Below are 19534 nucleotides of genomic sequence, written 5' to 3'. Positions count from 1 at the left end.
TAAAATCCAATATATTCCCGGGATCTAATGTATAGCATGGTGATTACAGTTAGTAATACTGTATTGTATACTTGAAAGTTGCTAAGAGAGTAGATCTTAAATGTTTTCACCCCAAAAAGGAAATGGTAATTATCTGATGGGACAGAGGGATTAGCTAACTCTATGGAGGTAATTACTTTGCAATATATGTCTATTAAAATCAACATGTTGCACACCTTAAACTCACACAATGTTATATGTCAATTATATATACCTCAATAAAGCTGGAAAAAGTAATGCTGTGAACCAGCCCCAAGCATCAGTGGTGTATAGCAATAATGTTTAGGGTTCAGGCAAGCTGGGCTAGGCTGGGTGGTCCTTCTGGTCTTTGCTGGGCTGGCTCATGGGCTGTCTATGTGCTGTCCTAGGCTGTTCCCTGCTGAGATGGTGGCTTAGCCTCATCCTCCAACAAGCTAGCCCACCCATGTCCTCATTTGCTAACATCCTCATGGCCGAAGCTAGTCACACAGAGCCAAGCTCAGAATCACGGTACAAGGATGTCTCACCATGACATGGAGATGCATGGATGCAGGTGCTATTTTTACAGCCCACTACAGAATGTAGAAAATTTTAAGTTTTTCCTGAGCAGGAAAGACCCAGCACATAGCAGATATAATCAAGTACTGACTTGAAATAACCAAACATCCCAGGGGCAGAGGGTCTTATAGGAAACAGGTGCCTGGAATAGAGCTGGGGTCACAGGCCTGTGGATTGGCTGCCTTTGCATCAGGTGACTACCTTTGGTCTAATCAGCTCTGTCTAGGGAAGGTCAGGGGTCATGTGGTACAAAATATGGCTGCCTACAGTCTCAGTTCTCAGTCCCAAAACTGTGGGTCTTGTTTAATTTCCTGCCTTGGGTCAAAAAGAATCCCAGAATCTGGAGTGAGGTGAAGAGAGAGAAGTCTCCTTCTCTGCCCCTGTCTAACAGATGCTCTGGAGGAAGGGTTAGCTGAAGCTGGGGCCATAGCTGACACGATGGGTGTTTGGGTGCCGTCTCTTCAGCAGCGGGGTGGGGGGTGCAGAGAGCTGCCGGGCTCCAGGGATAGTTGGGTGTGGGTTATCTTGAGCATCTCTTTGAACTCCCCATCTAAACGGTGGGCTTTTAATATTTTGTCTTGTTTATCCCTTTGTCCTCAGTACCCAGCACAGCATGGGAAGCAAGGATTCAGTAACTGATTTAATTTAAGAATTGACGTGATTTGCCTGCTCTGGGGAGACTCCGTTTTTCTATAGGGGAAATCTAAAAGCAAAAGTGGGGTGGTCAGAGGCAGGTCGACGCCTCAGGAGGGTTGGGCTGTTGACATTGTGGCTATATTTCCTGCAAAGGGAGATAGATTTTAGTTACTAGCTATGGAGAAACGCCACCCAATGCCAACGCTGCTCAACCTGCCCTTCTGTTCCTTGGGTACCGCACAGGGCCCCTCTGCCTGAAGAGTGCCTCAAAGACCAGCCACCACCCTTCTAAGTAGATGGGCAAAGAGACTAACTTTGGCTGACTTCCGGACGTAGAACCTACTCAACCCAACCTTCTTGGCTCTCCATCTTCTCCCATCTCTGGGTGATGGGTAAACAGTAGTTTAAGAAATTGAGCTTCTTCAGGTCAGTGTTTAAACCCAAGGTCCACCGTTTAGTCTGCATGGAAGCTTGAGCTGGGAATTTTGCCTTTTGAGCCTCTGTTTCCTCATCTGTAAAATTGGTATGATAGTAGCAGAGCTCATCTTGTGAGGATTATGTAAGCAAACTAGGACACGTGCTTAGTTGGTAATAGGTCAAATACTCATTGAGCACTGGCTGGAGACCAGGACTTGAGAGAGATGACAGAGACAAAAACAGACATGGCGTCCATCTCTGCTGGATGTAGGATAGTGGTGGTGATGGTCAGGGTAGACGTCACACATAGAAATGTGAAATTGTAAGTGTGATCGCTTCCATGAAGTGTGGTGCAAAGATCCCTGAGAGGCTCCAGTGAGGAGTCTGACCTCATTTGGGAGGTCGGAGAGTGCTTCCTTGAAGTAGCAACTCTTGGGCCAAAATCTGAAGAAGCAGCACTCAATCCATGTGTCATTATTTTCTTCTTCCTCACCTCCAGAGGTCAGATCATGAGCAGGAAAGAGCAGGATTTAGCATTTGAGCCCTGGTTTCTGTCCCAGGCAATTTGTGTATCACTATCTCGGCTAATCCTCCAGCAAGTCCCTGGGACCTAGGTAGGATTGTGATTCTCATTTGACACACGGAGTCTCAGACAGGTGAAGTCATCTTTCAGAGGAAGGGACAAAACAGCGGTTGGAGTCCAGGTCTTTCGGAGTCCAGAGGTCTTTTCTCTATAGACACAGCAGTGTGGTGTGATGGCCAGCTGGGAGGAGGCTCTACAGAGCCCCAGCAATGTGATCTGCTCAACCCCTGCCTGCCCAAAGGTTCAGTGCCTTGGCTTGCCATTAGCTTGGCAGCCCTTCAATTCTTCTTGGTAGAAACTTCTCCCCTTCTTTTATAGTGGCCAATAAAATGGGTCAGCTCCCCTGAAGTGGAGACAGATTTAAAATCTTAATCAAAAGAGAGATTGAGGGAGCATATTCATCAAAGGCAAGATGAAGAAGACACCTAGACCTCTCTGCTTCCCCCTCCCCCATAATGTTGCAGAGGATCAGAATCTTAGTGCCCATCTAATTCAACCCACTCATTTAAGGATTAAGAAACATGAGGCTCAGAGAGGGTTAGGTGTTTGCCCAAAGGCACACAGCATGTGACTTACGACACAGGGATTTGTACCAGGGTTTCTTAATTGCTCTTGTGACTTTTTCCCTCCTCTGCATCATACTCTTTCTAGTTTGGGGGGCCCTTAAAATCACCTCCTAAAGGAAGGCAGAAGATTTATGGGTTAATAAACATTTACAATGAGCTGCTAAAAAAACAGACTCAGGTAGACAGGAATTATTCATTCAAATTAACTATAAATTAAGATCAACCTAATTTAGGCCTATTAAAATGGAAAGCATATTATCTCTCATTCAAAGGAATTTGTATTTGATGCAAATAGAGTAAGTTCCTAAACTTTAGAAATGTTCTTGGATTTTTCATCTGCGTAGTTAACCAATGGAGAATGGGCCCCCCATTTAAAAACAGGGGAACATAAGGAACAATAATTAGTTATGTAAATAATGTGGCATTCTTGTTTATAATTAGTTCAAGAATAAAATAAAATTCACGCATGTCACAGGACTAATTTTCGTATGCAAATGAACAATCAAAATTATAAACGGTAATAATGCAGTTTGGGAGATGTGACATTCTCAATTTATTAGCAGAGGTACCAGTTCCAGCTGATGATGGCTGACGTTGGGGGATTTCAAAGGTGCCCAGACCTGGAAAATTCTCACCCATCAAAAGGAAAAAATCTAACAGAAATATTTTCCCCTGTTTTATGTTGCTGATGGTCAGAGTGCACCCAGGACTCCCCCATGGCTGGAAACAGAGTTGCCACACTGGGAAATAAGGGCTATGAGAGAATCTTTGAGCACATTACTTTGGAATCTGGCTGATGGAAGAAGGCAAGAGAAGGTATCCTAACCTGAGTTCTGGACTACATTTGTGACCTTGGGCAAGCCACCTGCCCTTACTGGGTCTCGATTTCCCCATTTAAGATGGAGGCTTTGTTAAAGAGGAGGTGGGAGTTTTGGAATCTGACAGATCTTGGTTCTACCACTTGCTAACTGCAGGGCTTTCTTCCTCATCTATCTGTGCTTATGATTCTTTGTCTGTAAAGTGACGATAATATTCCCTATCTGCAGGCAGTGCTGAATTACCTCAAAGAAGGACTAAGTTCATGTTTGGGGGTCCCAGAAAAGCACAGTAGTAGATGAAGCCTAGAAAAAGGATACATACATTTGGCCTTCATGAGAGCTGTATGTCACTCTGGAAAATAATTTCAAAGTATCTAATACTTTTAATATTTTAATTGAGAATTAGAGATAGAATGTGCATGTGTGTTATGTATAGAATGGATCTTGCATCCTGGAGAGCTGTGAGAGTGAATGCAACTCCACATATGAAATAATGAACACAGTACTTAGAAGTTAGAGCTTTTTAAGTTGTTGTGGTAGTTATTGTTAAACAAGTGGGTTGTATTCAATAATCCTTGAGATCTCTTTATCGCCAATCTTTTAGGATTCTCTTCAGAGGGAAGACATTTAGGTGCAGATAAGAACTGAATCAGGACCCAGAGGGGTTGGTGGGAATTTCCTAAGGAGAATGGCCCAATGCATTCTGGAAAGTGGTGACAGAACCATTGAAGTTGGTGGTTTAGTGGGACACAGTGCATCTGAGTCCATGGATTCTAGGACATCTCTCCCAGAACCCAGTACCTGACATTTTCAACCAGGAATCCATGCCTGCTAGCTCTCAAGACTGGGAATATACATTCATGATGTCACCAAGAAGATGTGCATCATGTTTAGTGAGATTTACCTATCTATTCATCCATCCATCCACCCCCCACCCATCCACCCATCCACCTATCCATCCATCCATCCATTCATCCACTCATCCATTCATCCACTCATCCATCCATCCAACCACCCCCCACCCATCCACCCATCCACCTATCCATCCATCCATTCATCCACTCATCCATTCATCCACTCATCCATCCATCCACCCGCCCATCCATCCACCCATCCATCCATTCACTCATATATCCATCCACCCACCCATCTATCCATGCATGCATGCATCCATCCATCCAAACAGTAAGATGGTTAACTGTGCACCAAAAGGTGGATAGAGACTTTAGTCCCCTTTGGCTGGTGGCACTCCGAAGTTTGGGATGGAGATGAGATACTGAACAACATTTTTGTGGCAGGCTCCATATAGAAGCTTTAGTTACATTATCTCATTTAGTCCTAATAATGGCCCCAAGAGCTATAGATGAAAATACTTATAAAATAATAATAGCTACCATTTATTGAATGTTAAATATGTACCAGGCACCATTAACCCTTTATATGAACCTCATTTAATGACTGACACTTTTGTGGAGGAGTTAATCTCATTTTCCATTATTTCTCAGATTCAGAGAGTTTAAGGGATTTGCCCAAGGTCACACCAAGTGACACAGCATGTTAGGGATCAAGCCACACCTTATGCCCCCGCTCTTCAGAATTCCAGATGAGCTAATGTCTGCTTCACTGTGGCTTCAGGTGACTGATCTTCTCTTACAAGTCCTCACTAGACAGTTGTGGGAAGAGGGAAGATGAATGTTCTCCTAGAGTTGTCTTTTCACTCCTTGCCCTGGGAGGACACCCCCTCCTGAGCTCCTTGCCAGGTCAGCCTGTATTTAGAGCAGCCTGGGTGGGCCCTCTCTGCCAACATGCACAGCTGTCAGGCTTCCAGGAGTTTCCTGTTCCCAGTAGCAATGGGGGACCCTGCAGGATTCATTGCTTCTCCAGCTCCCAGCAGGGAGGCATGGGGCCAAGACAGCTTAGCTTGGTTAAGAATGAAGGGAAGGGCACACAGGTGGCAGAGAACAGGACTTCTTAGCTCAGGGGATCTTCTCTGTGGGCCCAAAGGAACCTGTGTGGGCAGAAAAAGGCTTAGAGCAAGTAGAAAAGACCATGGAGAGCCTCACTTCCTCTGGCGGGAAAGCATCAGAGCCCAGGGTCCTCTTCCTCCATGCAGTTCCAGAATTACACAACTGGAAAATGCTCCCCAGGGGAATCTGTTTCTGCCCTTTGTTCTTTTTATGTGGACTTCTTCCCTGTCCTTTCTATTCTTCCTCAATTTTTGGGGGGCGCCTGCTGTTTATCATGCTCTGTGAATACCAAGATGATGCAGGCAAATTGAGTCCCTGACCCCTCTGGGCTGGGAGTCTCATGGGGAAGATGGACATCATCAAATACTGGGAAAATTGAAGATATCTGTGCAAGCTGGGCTCAGTATAATGTCAGGGATCCAGGGGGCTCCCTGGGGCAGGGTCTGACCTCTGTGGAGGCTCTGGCCAAGACCATCTTTCCTGAGGAAATGCCATTGACTTTCAGGACCAACAGCTAATTTGGCAAGGAGTCACTTCACCTCTCCAGCCTCAGTCTTCTTATCTATAAAACAGTAGCACTTACATCCTAGGATATTTGTGAGGATGAGTTGAGTTGAGATAGGGGAAGAGGCATAGCATAGAGCCAGTATGTAGTGAGTGCTGAGTGTGTCATAGCTACTGTTGTATTCTCTTTCTATGAAAGCACCATAGATGGGCAGTCCTGTTGCTGATCTAGGGAGGGCTGACCAAGGGGTAAAAAAGAATGCAAGCCCACCATGTAAAATGCTTTGATTGTGAAACACACAGTAGAGGAAGGGTCTCATCCTCTTGTGAGAGAGAGAGAGAGAGAGAGAGAGAGAGAGAGAGAGAGAGAGAAGAAGAAGAAGAAGAAGCAGAAGCAGCAGCAGCAGCAGCAGAAGAAGAAGAAGAAGAGAGGGAGAGAGAGAGGTATGAAGAGGGTTGTACAGAGAAAGTTGTACCTGGGCCAAATCTTGAATGGCTCATGTGAATTTACAAGAGACTGAAGGAGGGAAAGGTGTTGGAAGTAGAAGGAATAGCAGGTACAAAGTGACACAAGTATAAGAATAAATGTCCTCTGTCCTGTTGTTGGATACCTGGAGAAATTCAAATGAGCCTATGGGGCAGATCTCCAAATATAACAAGCTTTAATAGCACAATACTATTATTCCTGAGGCCAACAACAATGAAAATAAGAACAGTGACCACAAAAGCAATAACGACCACCATGCAGAGGGAGGTTACATTTTGCCAGGTACTGTGCACGGCTGACTTGACTGCTGTGCTAAAGACACGTCCTGCACATTCTGTTGTGTGTTATGTGGCTTGATGCCCAACATTGTGCAGACTACTCACACAGGTAAGGAACTGAGGTTAAAAGCATGGAGGAATTTTCTGTTAGACTCAGAAGAGAGAACAGGCTGTCTGGGGCAACGTGAGTGGTCTAGACACATTTTTACTTTCTATTTTTTCTGGAAGGTCAAATTAAGATGGAAATATTAGGGAGGAAGTTTCAGCCCAGTCAAAGATGATGTTGCAGGGCTCTAGGGGGTAATGAACTCCCTGTCATGGGGATATTCAAGTGTCACCTGGCTAGTTCCTTGTTGGGATGTTCTGAAGGCAACCAGAGGAGCAGAGTGGAGGGTGTCCTAGGGGACTCATGGATCTCCTCCACTTCTGAGGTGCTGTGTTTTTAGGAAGGCAGAAAGGATCTCCTACTGTGAAAGGTTTTTACAACCATAGGAAGCACTGCTGTCTTTGCAGATTCTGTCTTCAGGAGGTTTGAGTGTGAGCCACATGCCTGCATGGGCACGGATGCCTTACTCTCTCAACTCCTCTCCATCCCCCAAGAATCATGCTGGTCTCTGCTTGTAGCCCCATCTGAAATCATAGCGGGGCTAGTCTCACCCCCTTCCTAACTGCTGTCATGGCTTCCTAATGGTCCTCCAACATCCTTTTCACCCTGCTGTGATCTATTCTCCACTCAGCAGCCAGAGCCATAATTTAAATGGAAAACCTGATGTTAATTTTTCCCTGGTTTCATCTTATGACCGTGGCCCTTCACAACCCAACCAGATCTCCTCCCCCGCCCCCCACCTAAGATGCAAGAGCCACACTTCCTTCCTCTGAGACCCTCAAACACTCAAGGCCTTCACATGGGTTTTCCTGGAGACTTCTCCTTTCTAAGACTTTACAAGGCAGGTTCCTTCCTATTAAGTTCCTAGCTCAACCATTACCACAGAGAGGTCTCTCTGACCCCTCCCCAGTCACCCACCATTATTGCCCTTTTGATTTTTCCTTTTAGCACTTAGCAGTCCATCTCTAATTCCACCCACTGGTTGACATGTGCGTGGTCTCTGCCCCCTACTAAAATTTAAGCTCCTTGAGAACAAGGACTTGGTTTTCTTGCTCATTGCTGTTGTATCTCCAGTGCTGAGGGCAGAGCCTGGCACAGAGTTGGTCATTAAAAACCTGTGTCAACCAGGTTGTGATCTCATGGTTCTGAGATTGATCCCTGCATTGGGCTCCTCACTGAGCATGGAGCCTGTTTAAGATTCTCTCTCTCTTTCCCTCTGCCCCTCTCCTCTGCTCACACACGTGCTCCCCCCCACTTCTCTCTCTCTAAGAAAATTGTGTTGACTGAATGAATACTCGCATGGGGGCAGCAGTAGGTTACATGCAAGCTATCACATTTTATCTAGGAAACTCTTTTAAAGTTTATTTATTTTGAAAGAGAGAGAGAGAGAGAATGCGAGCATGGAGAGAGGGGAAGAGAGAGGGGGGAGAGAATCCCAAGGAGGCTCTGCACTATCAGTGTAGAGTGTGATGTGGGGCTCTATCCCACAAACTTCGAGATCACGACCTGAGAAGAAACCAAGAGTTGGATGCCCAGTTGACAGAGACACCATGGCTCCCCTAGGAAATTCCTTTAAATGCACCTTGTACTACTGGATTTCCTCATTTTAGGCATGTGACATAAGAATGGTCATGGGCGCCTGGGTGGCTCAGTCAGTTGGGCATCTGACTCTTGATTTTGGCTCAGGTCATGATCTCATAATTTGTGGAATCAAACCTTGAGATGGGTTCTGCACTGACAATGTGGAGGCTGCTTAGGATTCTGTCTCTCTCTCTCCCTGCCCCTTCCTACTCACACGCATGCACACACATTCCCCATCCCCCGAATAAGTAAATAAACTTAAAAAACTCACAAAACAATGTTCTATTAAAAAAAAGAATAGTCAGGCTGCCAAACCAACTTGGATTTGGTCTCATTAGTGTTCCTTCACCCAACACATATTTGTGGGGGCCCAAAATAGACAAATCACATTAAACTCAACATAAAATTGAGAATGTTTGTTCATTGAAAGGCACCATTAAAAGGTAAGAAAACAGTAAAAGATAAGAAACAGAGTGATAGAAGATATCTGAAACATGTGACAAATCTTTCATGTCTAACCTATATAAAGGACTCTCACAGTCAAGATAAGAAAGGCAGGTAATCCTACTGAGACATGGGCAAAAGACTTGAACAAGCACTTCACCAAAATGGATATCAAAACAACCTGGAAATTCACCTGCTCAGTTTCAGGAGTCCCCAGAAAAATTTCAGATTAAAATCACAATGTGAAACCACTGCATACACCAGGATAGTTAAAATATTTAAGAGTCTAGGAAATACCCGGTGTTGGTGAGAATATGGGAGTCTCTGGAACTATTTTATGTTGCTTGTGGGAAACTAAGTTGGTAACAATTGTTTGGGAGATCTGTTTACCATCATCTACTAAAGCCAAACTTATGCATATCCTGTGATCCCGTAATTTCATGTATTGATATAAATCCAGCAAAAATACATACACGTGGGCACTAACAGACTTTCAAAAGAACATTTATAGCAGAAAAATTTGTATTAGTCTCAATGAGAAAGAACCCAAATCCTCATAATGGAAGCATGGCGAAATAAATTGTGGTACGGTCACACAGTAGAAAACTAAGCAACCATGACCATGAACAAACCACAAAGACTTATAAAAACATGGGTGATCTCACAAACATGATTTTGAGTGAAAGGAGGCAGACACAAAGGAATACATAGCGTGGGAGTCTTCTGATGTCAAGTTTCAAAGCTGGGCAAAGTAATCTATGTGCAAGGAGTTAGGAGGGTGGTTATTCTTTGGTGAGGGTAGTGACATGGGAATATGAGAATTTACGGGGGGTTGGGGATGGGGTCGGGGAGGCTGAGAATGTTGTCTGTCTTGAGCTCAGTGCTGGTTATATACATACTTTGTTTGGGAAAATTCATTGAGCTACGCACTAGGACTTGTTCATCTTTCTCCAGGCATATATTAATAGAGTTTATTTGGAAATGCTCAGGGGGTCCCACAAGGGGAAAACTAGGCTTGACTCTGGAGGCCATCAAAATCAAAAGAGAGGGAGCCCTTGCCATCACGAAATGGAATGTTCTACATTCTAGATGCCACGGGCTTGTTGGGTGGCTTTGGGTAAGAGACCTCATTTCCCTTATCTATTCATTGAGACTCCTGAGTCCTTCCCCCCATCAGACTCAGTTGCTGAGTTCCCCTTCACCATTCCCACCCCCCCTCAAAGAGACAAGCCCTCCTCACCATGTGTTTCTTTGTTTATTTCCATTTGGAGCTACCACCTTTCAAATCCTGGCCCGAAAGGCGAGGCGAGGAGGAGCCCTGGCTCCACCTCTGTGCATCCCACAACCCTCCTTCTGAGATGTGCAGGGGGAGTATGAAATATTTAAAAGCTCAAATTGAAATCCTGTTAGCTCCACCAGGTTCTCCAGCCTCAGAACATCAGTATCTGTTTGCTGGTGTCATTTAGGGACCCCAGCTTTCCAAACCATTGACTGAACCTTTCTGTCAATCCAACACTTTTAGGGTAATTTAACTTAATAATACCTTTGTCGGCACCGGCGCCTGTATCTGAAGGGTGATTACCATAGAAGTTATTTTAGGTTGTTTAATGGAATGTAGTAAATTCTCAATTGACAGGGCAGATCCTCCGAATGGCTTTTCAAAGTGTTTACCTTTCCAAGCTCCCCCCTTCACTTTACCAAACTTACTACTTGGAGCTGGTGAAGACTTCATAAATTATTAGCAATTGTTCTCCCCCCGTGTTCACATGCATCATTAATTCTTTGTAAAAAGTTCAAACTGTCCGGGGCTTAATTGTTATCACTGGGAGAATGGCTGGAAATGGATGCAGGCTCTATTATTTCTGTCAGAAATTTTGACTTATTGCACTTGATATTTTACCCATCACATCATATTCGAGAGAGAGAGAGAGCAAAAAGAAAAGGGGAGGGAAAGAATGAACATAAATGCTTCTCCTTGAAACAAAAAATAATAATAATACATATATTTCTGGGGAGAAAAGTCAAGGATCCAGGTGACAAAATAATAGCTCCAATCCCCCCAAAGAGAGGGGAGGAGGACAGCATTTAGGGTAAACTTATGCTGTAAATTTTATTGGCTTTAACTGTATTTGTATTCTGAGGTTTGAAGGTTCTACAGTGCTAGGGGTCTGATATTCAATGATTCTGAAATGTTGAAATACTCAGTGTGTAAGTTCCCAAGGTGTTTGGCTTTTGGGATAAATTAACCCAACAGGCCAACAATCAGGACTGCCGAGAAGTATAGTCTGTCAGGATTAGAATGATATTGGCAACAGTCATAGAAATAGCCAACATTTGTTGAAAGCTTACTCTGTGCAGGCACTGAAATTAGGTAATAATATTATCAGTTATTACTAACAGTTTTTTTATTATTGTATATTGTTTCCCATCTCAAGACACTGTCAGTGTTTCTTTTGCCCCCTGTGGTGTGCTGTGGACCAGGAAGTACATGGAAACTCAAGTGACCACATTGCAAGGTGAGTCTATGGCCAGACTGCTTCCCAGGTGACCCATCCCTGGCTTGTCTTTTGCCTTTGTGGACACTGCTCTCCCCACCTAGCAGATCTTCCCTTCCCATTCACCCTACGAGATCACCTCCTCAAAGTAAGTCTTCAACCCTGCTCTGCCACAGCTGGAAGTGATTGCTCCATCCTTTGAACCCTTTACAGCTGTTGGTACCAGCACAGGGGATGGGAGGTGGCCGGTGGACCGGCCAAAAGGATGGATCCTGCGATCTGATGCACTTGTGTTGGAATCTTGCTTCTCCCACTAGACCGATGCATTGGGCTTGATTTAGGGATGCCAGTGAAGCCTCAATTTTCTGATCTTTAGAATGGGTGTAACAACCCTGTCTCACAATAATGTTGCCAGGATTAAAGGAGGTGTCAAAAGGAGCTTAGTGAACAGCCTCACACACAGTTGGTGCTCAAGAAATGTCAGCTCTTGTTCTGACTTGTATCATAGTTATCTGTGAGCATGTCTTATCTCTCACACTGAGTGTTCTGGGGATCAGAGCATGAGGGTCAATATCTTTGTGGACATGTACTGTACGGTGAGTCTCTGTGCTGAAGTCTTTGTGTTCGTGACATCACTTGACCCCTATAATCATCCTCTCGAGCCTATGAATAACCCATTCTACAAGTGAGAAGACTGAGTCTTAGAGAGGTTAGCCATCTTGCATATGGTCACAGGGCTGGATGTGGGGGTTCTGGGGCTCAAACTGAGGTGGGAAAGCCTGGCTTCATCCGCTCTGCTGTCCTGCCAAGGAAGGAGGCCCATGTGTTTCTCTTCTCTCTTCTTCTCCAGAAGCTCAAGGGAGAAAGCTTGGGAAGAGTCCCCTGGCAGGATTCTCTCCTTTCTTGGGACTTTGGCCAGGGGTGGCACGGCCAGTGTCAGGACAAACCAGGCAGAAAAGTAGCAACTTTTCTCTGTGCTTTGGCTCTGTGTCTCCTCCTGTTTCTTCTCTCTTCTGCTGGTCTTCGTGGTCTTCTGCCCAATGAGGCAGAAGGAGAGGTGGGCCTTAGGCCCCAAGCATAGTGGGGGTAAGTGGGAAGACCCAGGCCAGGAGTCAGGACGCAGGGCTTTGAATTCTGACCCTGTCATCTATGTGACTTTGGGAGCATCCCTCATGCTCCTGGGATGTCCATTTCCAAGCAAATGGACATAAGCAGAACTGTGTGACTTGGATTAACACTCCAGTGGCTTCCATACTGCTTCTGGTTGTGAGGCAATAGAACCAGATGCTCAGAAGAACTCCTTATGAGAAAGGCTTACACTCAAGTCAGATGAGAGAGGGGCTGCTGTGGATGGAGAGGGACTCGGGGGTATTGATTCTACCCAAGGCACCGGCAATGAACCTCAGGGTGCCAGAGAACACAGTTTGATGAGACATGACTGAATGGTTCCTAAGGCGGTTTTTACTTCCAACGGTCTATGTCTCTTGCCATCCTAAACAATTTGGTCCAAAGTTAGAACTTCTCAGTGGAGAAAGGTGAGCCACTCCTGGGAGTTTGGGCACAGAGAGGTAGAGTGGTCCTGGCCATTTATTTCTATCTGACTTTGGAACATGGGTCTGCAGTTTCCTCTATGTCACAAGCCTGCCTGTGCCTTAAGTCTTGTGGGTCTGCTTGCAGGTCCCTATGTGGCCACCTTTCCAGATGCCTCCTTGCTTGCTTGCTGAGCAAGGAAGTGCCACTATCAACAAAGGAGGTGAGTTGTTAGCAAATCCTAGCACATCTGGGATTGTCTAGGCTAGTGGTCTACAGGATGGCGTTTCGGTGGCTTTCATGTCAGGGGCAGGGGAAGGAAGGTCCACTGTCCCCCTCTTTGGCAGAACACTTACACTCTGCCTCCTTTCCATATGCATGTGTGCTTTGAAATGTACAGTGCTTTACTTTTATTTTTTTACTTTTTATTTTATTAGCAGAGGCTAATACAGCGGTATGCTGGAGCCCATTCCTTCTGGCTCGTAAGAACCTCTTGTGTGCATCTCTTCCCAAATCTGTAATCAGCAAAGTCACATGGATAGCTTGAAATTGGCCATGGTGGGAGTATTTACACCATGAAAATTGGCCAACACCACAAATCAAGGTTTTCTCTAGGAAAGCTAGTTGCTAAACATTTACCAGCACACCACTAGGCTAATATAACAAATATTTATGTACCCCTACCCAGTTTTAGTAAATCTTGACATTTTGCTATATTTGTTTCAGACCTTTCATTTTCCTTTTAAGAGATAAAGTAATACAAAAACAGTTGACTCCATCTGTATTACTCTTCACAATCTCATTCATTTGCTTCCTGAGCCAGAAATATAGTTCCATCCCAAACTTGGTGTTTATCATGTTTTAAAAATATTTTTACTACATATGTGTCCATAAATAATACATGGTATTGTTTTGCATATTCTTAGATTTACATCCATCGTATTATGCCATATGTATCATTCCACAACTTTTATTTTTAAATACATTTTATGTTTTTTTAGAGGTTTATACATGTTGATATATGTAATTCTAGTTCATTCATTTTAATTTCTATATGGTGTTCCATTGTATAAATATACCAACATTAATTTATTCTTCTTTCCACTGATGGACATGTAGACTGTTTCCAAGTTTTGTACACATCTCCTGGTGCACATATGCAAGAATTTTCAAGGTATATACTTAGAAGTAAAATTTCTAGGTGCAAGGATATGCGTATCTTAATCTCTACTAGGAATTGCCAAGTTGCTCCCCCAAATGGTTGTTCAGATTTACACCCCCCCTCCCTGCCCCAGCCGTGAGTGAGTTCTTGCCAACAATTGGCATTGTCAGATGGCTTAATATTTTCCAATCTGATGGGTGTAAAATGATATCTCTTTGTGGGTTTAATTTGCATTTTCCTGATTACTAGCGAGATTGTGCATCTTTACATATGTTCATTGGCCATTTATTTTTCTCTTTTGCGAATTACCTCTTCATTTCTTAGGCCATTTTTCCCCTGTGGTGTTATTTGTTTATGTTTTTTGGTAAACCAATTAAAGATATATTCTGTTTACTAATACTTCATGATTATACAAAATAAAAATCTTTTTCTACCAGGATGTATCTTGTCTTTCAATAGTGTATGGGGTATCTTTTGCTCTGTTGTTGTTTTATGTTTTTTCTATTTAAAAAAATTTTTTTAATGCTTTATTTATTTCTGAGAGAGGGAGAGAGGCAGCATGAGCAGGGGAGGGTCAGAGAAAGAGGGAGACACAGAATCTGAAGCAGGCTCCAGGCTGTGAGCTGTCATCACAGAGCCCGACACGGGGCTCAAACCCACGAACCATGAGATCATGACCTGAGCTGAAGTCGGACACTTAACCAACTGAGCCACCCAAGCGCCCTGATCTGTAGCTGTTTTAAAGTTTAATCTAATCACACTTATTAATCTTTTATTTTATGATTTGTGCTTTTGTGTCTGGTTTAACATAGATAGTCCACCCTGGGGTTATACGATACCTTCTTAACATGTATTGTACAGTTTAAAAAGTTTTATTTTTCCTTGCTGGGTCTTTAATCAGCCTAGAAATTATTTTTGTGCAGTTTGTTAGGTAGGAATCTGAGTTACTTGTTTTACATGTATGTCGCCACTGTTTTACCACAATTTATTAGAATAGCCTGTCTTTTCATTCCTGATTCTAAACATTGTTTTGTATTTTTTAATGTGATGAACTTTCTCCTTGTTTATTAGATTGATTTGTAGGTATTTGCAGTGTTTTATACTATCACAATTTCTTAAATTTTATTTTAAATTCTTAAATTTAAAATGTTTTAATGTTTATTTATTTTTGAGAGAGAAAGAGACAGAACACGAGCAGGGGTGGGGAAGAGAGAGAGACACACACATACAGAATCGGAAGCAGGCTCCAGACTCTGAGCTGTCAGCACAGAGCCCATCTCAGGGCTTGAACCCACGGACTGTGAGACCATGACCTGAGCCGAAGTCGGACGCTCAACCAACTGAGCCACCCAGGTGCCCCTTGAATTTTAATTTCTATTTGTTCCTGGCTGGTATAGAGAAGTAAAATAAATCTTTGTATCTTGGCCTTATATACAGTGACATTGTTAAACTGAAATACCAATGCGAATAATGTATAGGTTCCTTTGGACCTTCTATATACAAAATGTGAATAAAAATGATTTCATTTCTTCACTCAATCTTTAAGCCTTTCATTTCCATTTCTTTCCTATTGCTCTGGTTGGGATCACCAGTGCAGTGTGGACTAGAGTTGGAGAAAGCAGGTAGTCTCATCCGGTTCCCCATTTCGTGGGAATAGCTTTCAATATTTCACCATTAGGAACAATGCTGGCTAGGGGCGCCTGGGTGGCTCAGCAGGTTGAGCGTCTGACTTCGGCTCGGGTCATGATCTCACGGTTCGTGGGTTCGGGCCTCGCGTCAGGCTCTGTGCTGACAGCTCAGAGCCTGGAGCTTGTTTCGGATTCTGTGTCTCCCTCTCTCTCTCTCTCCCCTGCTCACACTCTCTCTCTCTCTCTCTCTCTCTCTCTCTCAGAAATAAATAAAACATTAAAAATTAAAAAAAAAAGAACAATGCTGGCTATGTTTAAAAACTCAGACTGAAGAAGATCACTTCTTTCCCTCATTAAAAGTTTTTATCATGAATGTACACTGAGTTTTATCAAAGGATAGTTTCATCTGTTGAGATAATCATAATTGTTCTCTTTTTTTCTGTTAACGTGGAAAGTTACATGAATGGATTTGTACCATTGTAATCCTGGAATAAATATCAATTGGTAATGATGTCTTACCATTTTTATTTATCGCTGGACTTGATTTGCAGAACTTTGGGATTTCTGTATATAAGTACATGAGGAAGATACCACTTGTTGAAAAGACCTTCCTCATTAAATTGTCTTCGGACTACTGTTGAAGATCAATTCACCATATATGTGAGATTCTAGGCTCTATTCCCTATTCCCTGCCACCCCAGTTTTATTGAGACATAACAGTGTAAGTTGAAGGCGTACGATGTATTGTTTTTATATATTTATAAATTGCAAAATGACTACCACCATGGTGTTAGTTACCACCTCCGCCCATCAATAGTTAACATTCATTTATTGTGGTGAGAACATTCAAGATCTATTTTCTTTCTGGACCTGTTTCCTTGTTCATAAAGTGAGGAATGTGATACCAGCTCTAGGGTTGTTGAGAAGATAAATATATAGCAGATACCTATACAGCACTTAGCACTGTGAATGACCTATAATCAAGGATTAATAAATATCTACCACAATTGCCTTTCTGAGTTTCCTTGTTCAGTACTTTGCCTTTATGGGTTGGGGACACTGCGTCTGTGGACCAGAGAGACTCAGAACTCTCTTCCAGATCTCTTGTCGAATAACACCCTCTTTTGCCACGATTTCATTGGCATACGCACTGCCTAAAACACACTTGAGAACGACTGATCCGAAGAAAGTACAAATTTAGATGCGTAAGCAATTAGGGCACAACACATTATGACCGCCATGACCCACCCGGTGCCCGGTGTTTGCCAGGCCAGGCGGGTGTGGAACCAAAAGCACATGATCCTTGTCCCCAAAGAACTTGTGGTGTAGCCGAGGAGGTAACGCAGAAATGAGGGCGAAGTCGGCCGACTCTGACTGAGGACTTCCGCGGGGGCAGTCCCGTGCGCCAGGCACACACCTCACTGATGCTGAGGGGATTTGGTTAGAGACTCACCAGCTCTCAGACTTACAGGAGATGATAAGTCCCTACTGGTCCCTTCTTCCCCATCTAATGGGTTACTGTGTACCTGGGTGACAGTGCACACACACACACATGCACATGCACACACACGCATGCATATACACCTTTGTATTTATAAAGCACAGGTAAGGCACTGTGAGTGCAACGGAGTCAACAAGCGTTCTAGGCTCAGAAGACATCTCTCACGTCCCAGAGCAATGCCCATTCCTTGAATCGTGGAGAGTACATTCGTCTGACTCCATGCTCCACTGTGAGAGAGACACATTCCATCGTCTGAGCTACTGGACAAACCCTTGAGGCTGTCAGACACACAAACGGCCCCGTCTGAAGAGTTTGGCCACCCCCTTCTCTTTGGGCGCCAGGCTGCCTCTGTGCGGGGCTCGTGTCTAAGTCACACTTGCCGAACTGGGCTCTGCCAGGACAGCTGGTTCCAAAGTCAATCGCCTCCCCCGCCGAGGAGCTGGGGCTGAATTCGTCTTCATCACAGCCTGGCTGCGGGTTAGGCATTATAAATAACCCTGTGCAGACCGCCAGACGGACAGCGCGTCTAACTGGGTGATGGTTCATCCTTCCTGATCTAGACAGCCCTGAAAATAGAATCTGAGGGACTGGGCAGGACCCAGAGTCATTGTGCCCTTCCCTCGAGTCTAGTGGGACCCCCCCCTTAGCTCATCTCAGACAGGAAGATGCCTACCTGTTTCCTTTCTTATGAAACTCCACGGAGAAAGGAAACTGCTCAGACATTTTCTACTTTTTTCTTCTGGCAATGATTAGTGCAGTGAAAGCTTTCTGCAGCAAGACCCGGCTGGGCTCAACTCCCGGTTGAGCCACTCACTCACAAGCTGTGTGGACCTTCGGTAAGTTGTCAAACCTCTCAGCCTCAGTTCCCTCACTGTTCAAATGAAAGATGGGAGGGGAGCCTGGGTGGCTCAGTGGGTTAAGCATCTGACTTCAGCTCGCTCAGTCATAATCTCATGGTCCGTGAGTTTGAGCCCTGCATCGGGCTCTGTGCTGACAGCTCAGAGCCTGGAGCTTTCTTCAGATTCTGTGTCTCCCTCTCTTTCTCTGCTCCTCCCCTGCTCGCACTCTGTCTCTCTCTGTCTCTCAAAAAAAAAAAAAAAAGTTAAAAAAAAAGAAAACGAGGGGCGCCTGGGTGGCTCAGTCCGTTGAGCATCCGACTTCGGCTCAGGTCATGATCTTACCACTTGTGGGTTCGAGCCCTGCGTCAGGCTCTGTGCTGACAGCTCAGAGCCTGGAGCCTGCTTCAGATTCTGTGTCTCCCTCTTTCTCTGCCCTTCCCCCGCTTGCACTCTCTCTCTCTCTCAAAAATGAATAAATGTTAAAAAAATTTTTAAAAAAAGGAAAAGAAAACAAAAGATAGAAGCAATGCCCAGCTCCAGGGAAATGTTTAGGAATGGGAAATATAACTTTAGGGGGGCCCCAGGTTACCAAGAACAAGTACGCAGCCATCTCTTTCAGTGTGCATTGTCGCTCAGGGCAAGTCCAGCCGTTTCTAGACCCAGGAGCTAAATAAGACTCCCTCTGAAGGGCCACTCCAAGGCTGGCGAACCCATCTCCGGGGCCTCTATTATCGTCCAGGAGGCCAAGAGACCTAATGGGAGGTCATAGGGCTGGGGGGCAGGTCTCAAGCCCAGGTTGGGTGACCTTAGTACATCAGCTGATGCTGCGGGGAACAGAGGTGCCTCGGGGGACATGGGTGGGGCTCTACTCACCCCCATGTCCAGCCCCAGGCACCTCTCCTGACATCTTAAGTCATGTGTCTTAAAACATCATTGACGGTAGATGTTAGCTCTGAGTAAGAAAAATCTGGCTGTTGCTACGGTAGCCAATGACCCCTTGGCTTACTCCTCAAACTGTGGTCCGCCTCCATGACATCCTTCCTGCCTGCACGACTCAGACTGAGCGCCGTTCCTTGGCATTCAAGGCCCCCTCAACCTGACGCTGCCCCGCCCTCCCCTCCCCCCACTGCCCGCTCACATCCACATTTCTCCCAGCCCTTGGGTCTCCAGTTATGAAGTTCCAGGACATTCTCTGAATACATTAGATGCGGTGCAGCACCTTTTCCTGGGCCCACTGCCATTCCCCCACCTAGAATGCTGTTCTTCCGTCTCTCTGTGCAGACCCAGCCGAGGCTTATCTTTCCAGACCACGCTCACATGTCCTCTCCTACCAAAAGGTTTTTGTGTTGTTTCGATCCCTCACAGCAGAGGTAAGCAATTATTCATGTTTTCCACCGTTTTTTTTTTTTTTTTTTT

Source organism: Crocuta crocuta, unplaced genomic scaffold (genome assembly GCF_008692635.1).
Source record: "Crocuta crocuta isolate KB4526 unplaced genomic scaffold, BGI_CrCroc_1.0 scaffold348, whole genome shotgun sequence".
Lineage (NCBI taxonomy): Eukaryota > Metazoa > Chordata > Mammalia > Carnivora > Hyaenidae > Crocuta > Crocuta crocuta.
The sequence above is the reverse complement of the archived record's forward strand: the minus strand, read 5'-3'. Positions refer to the sequence as shown.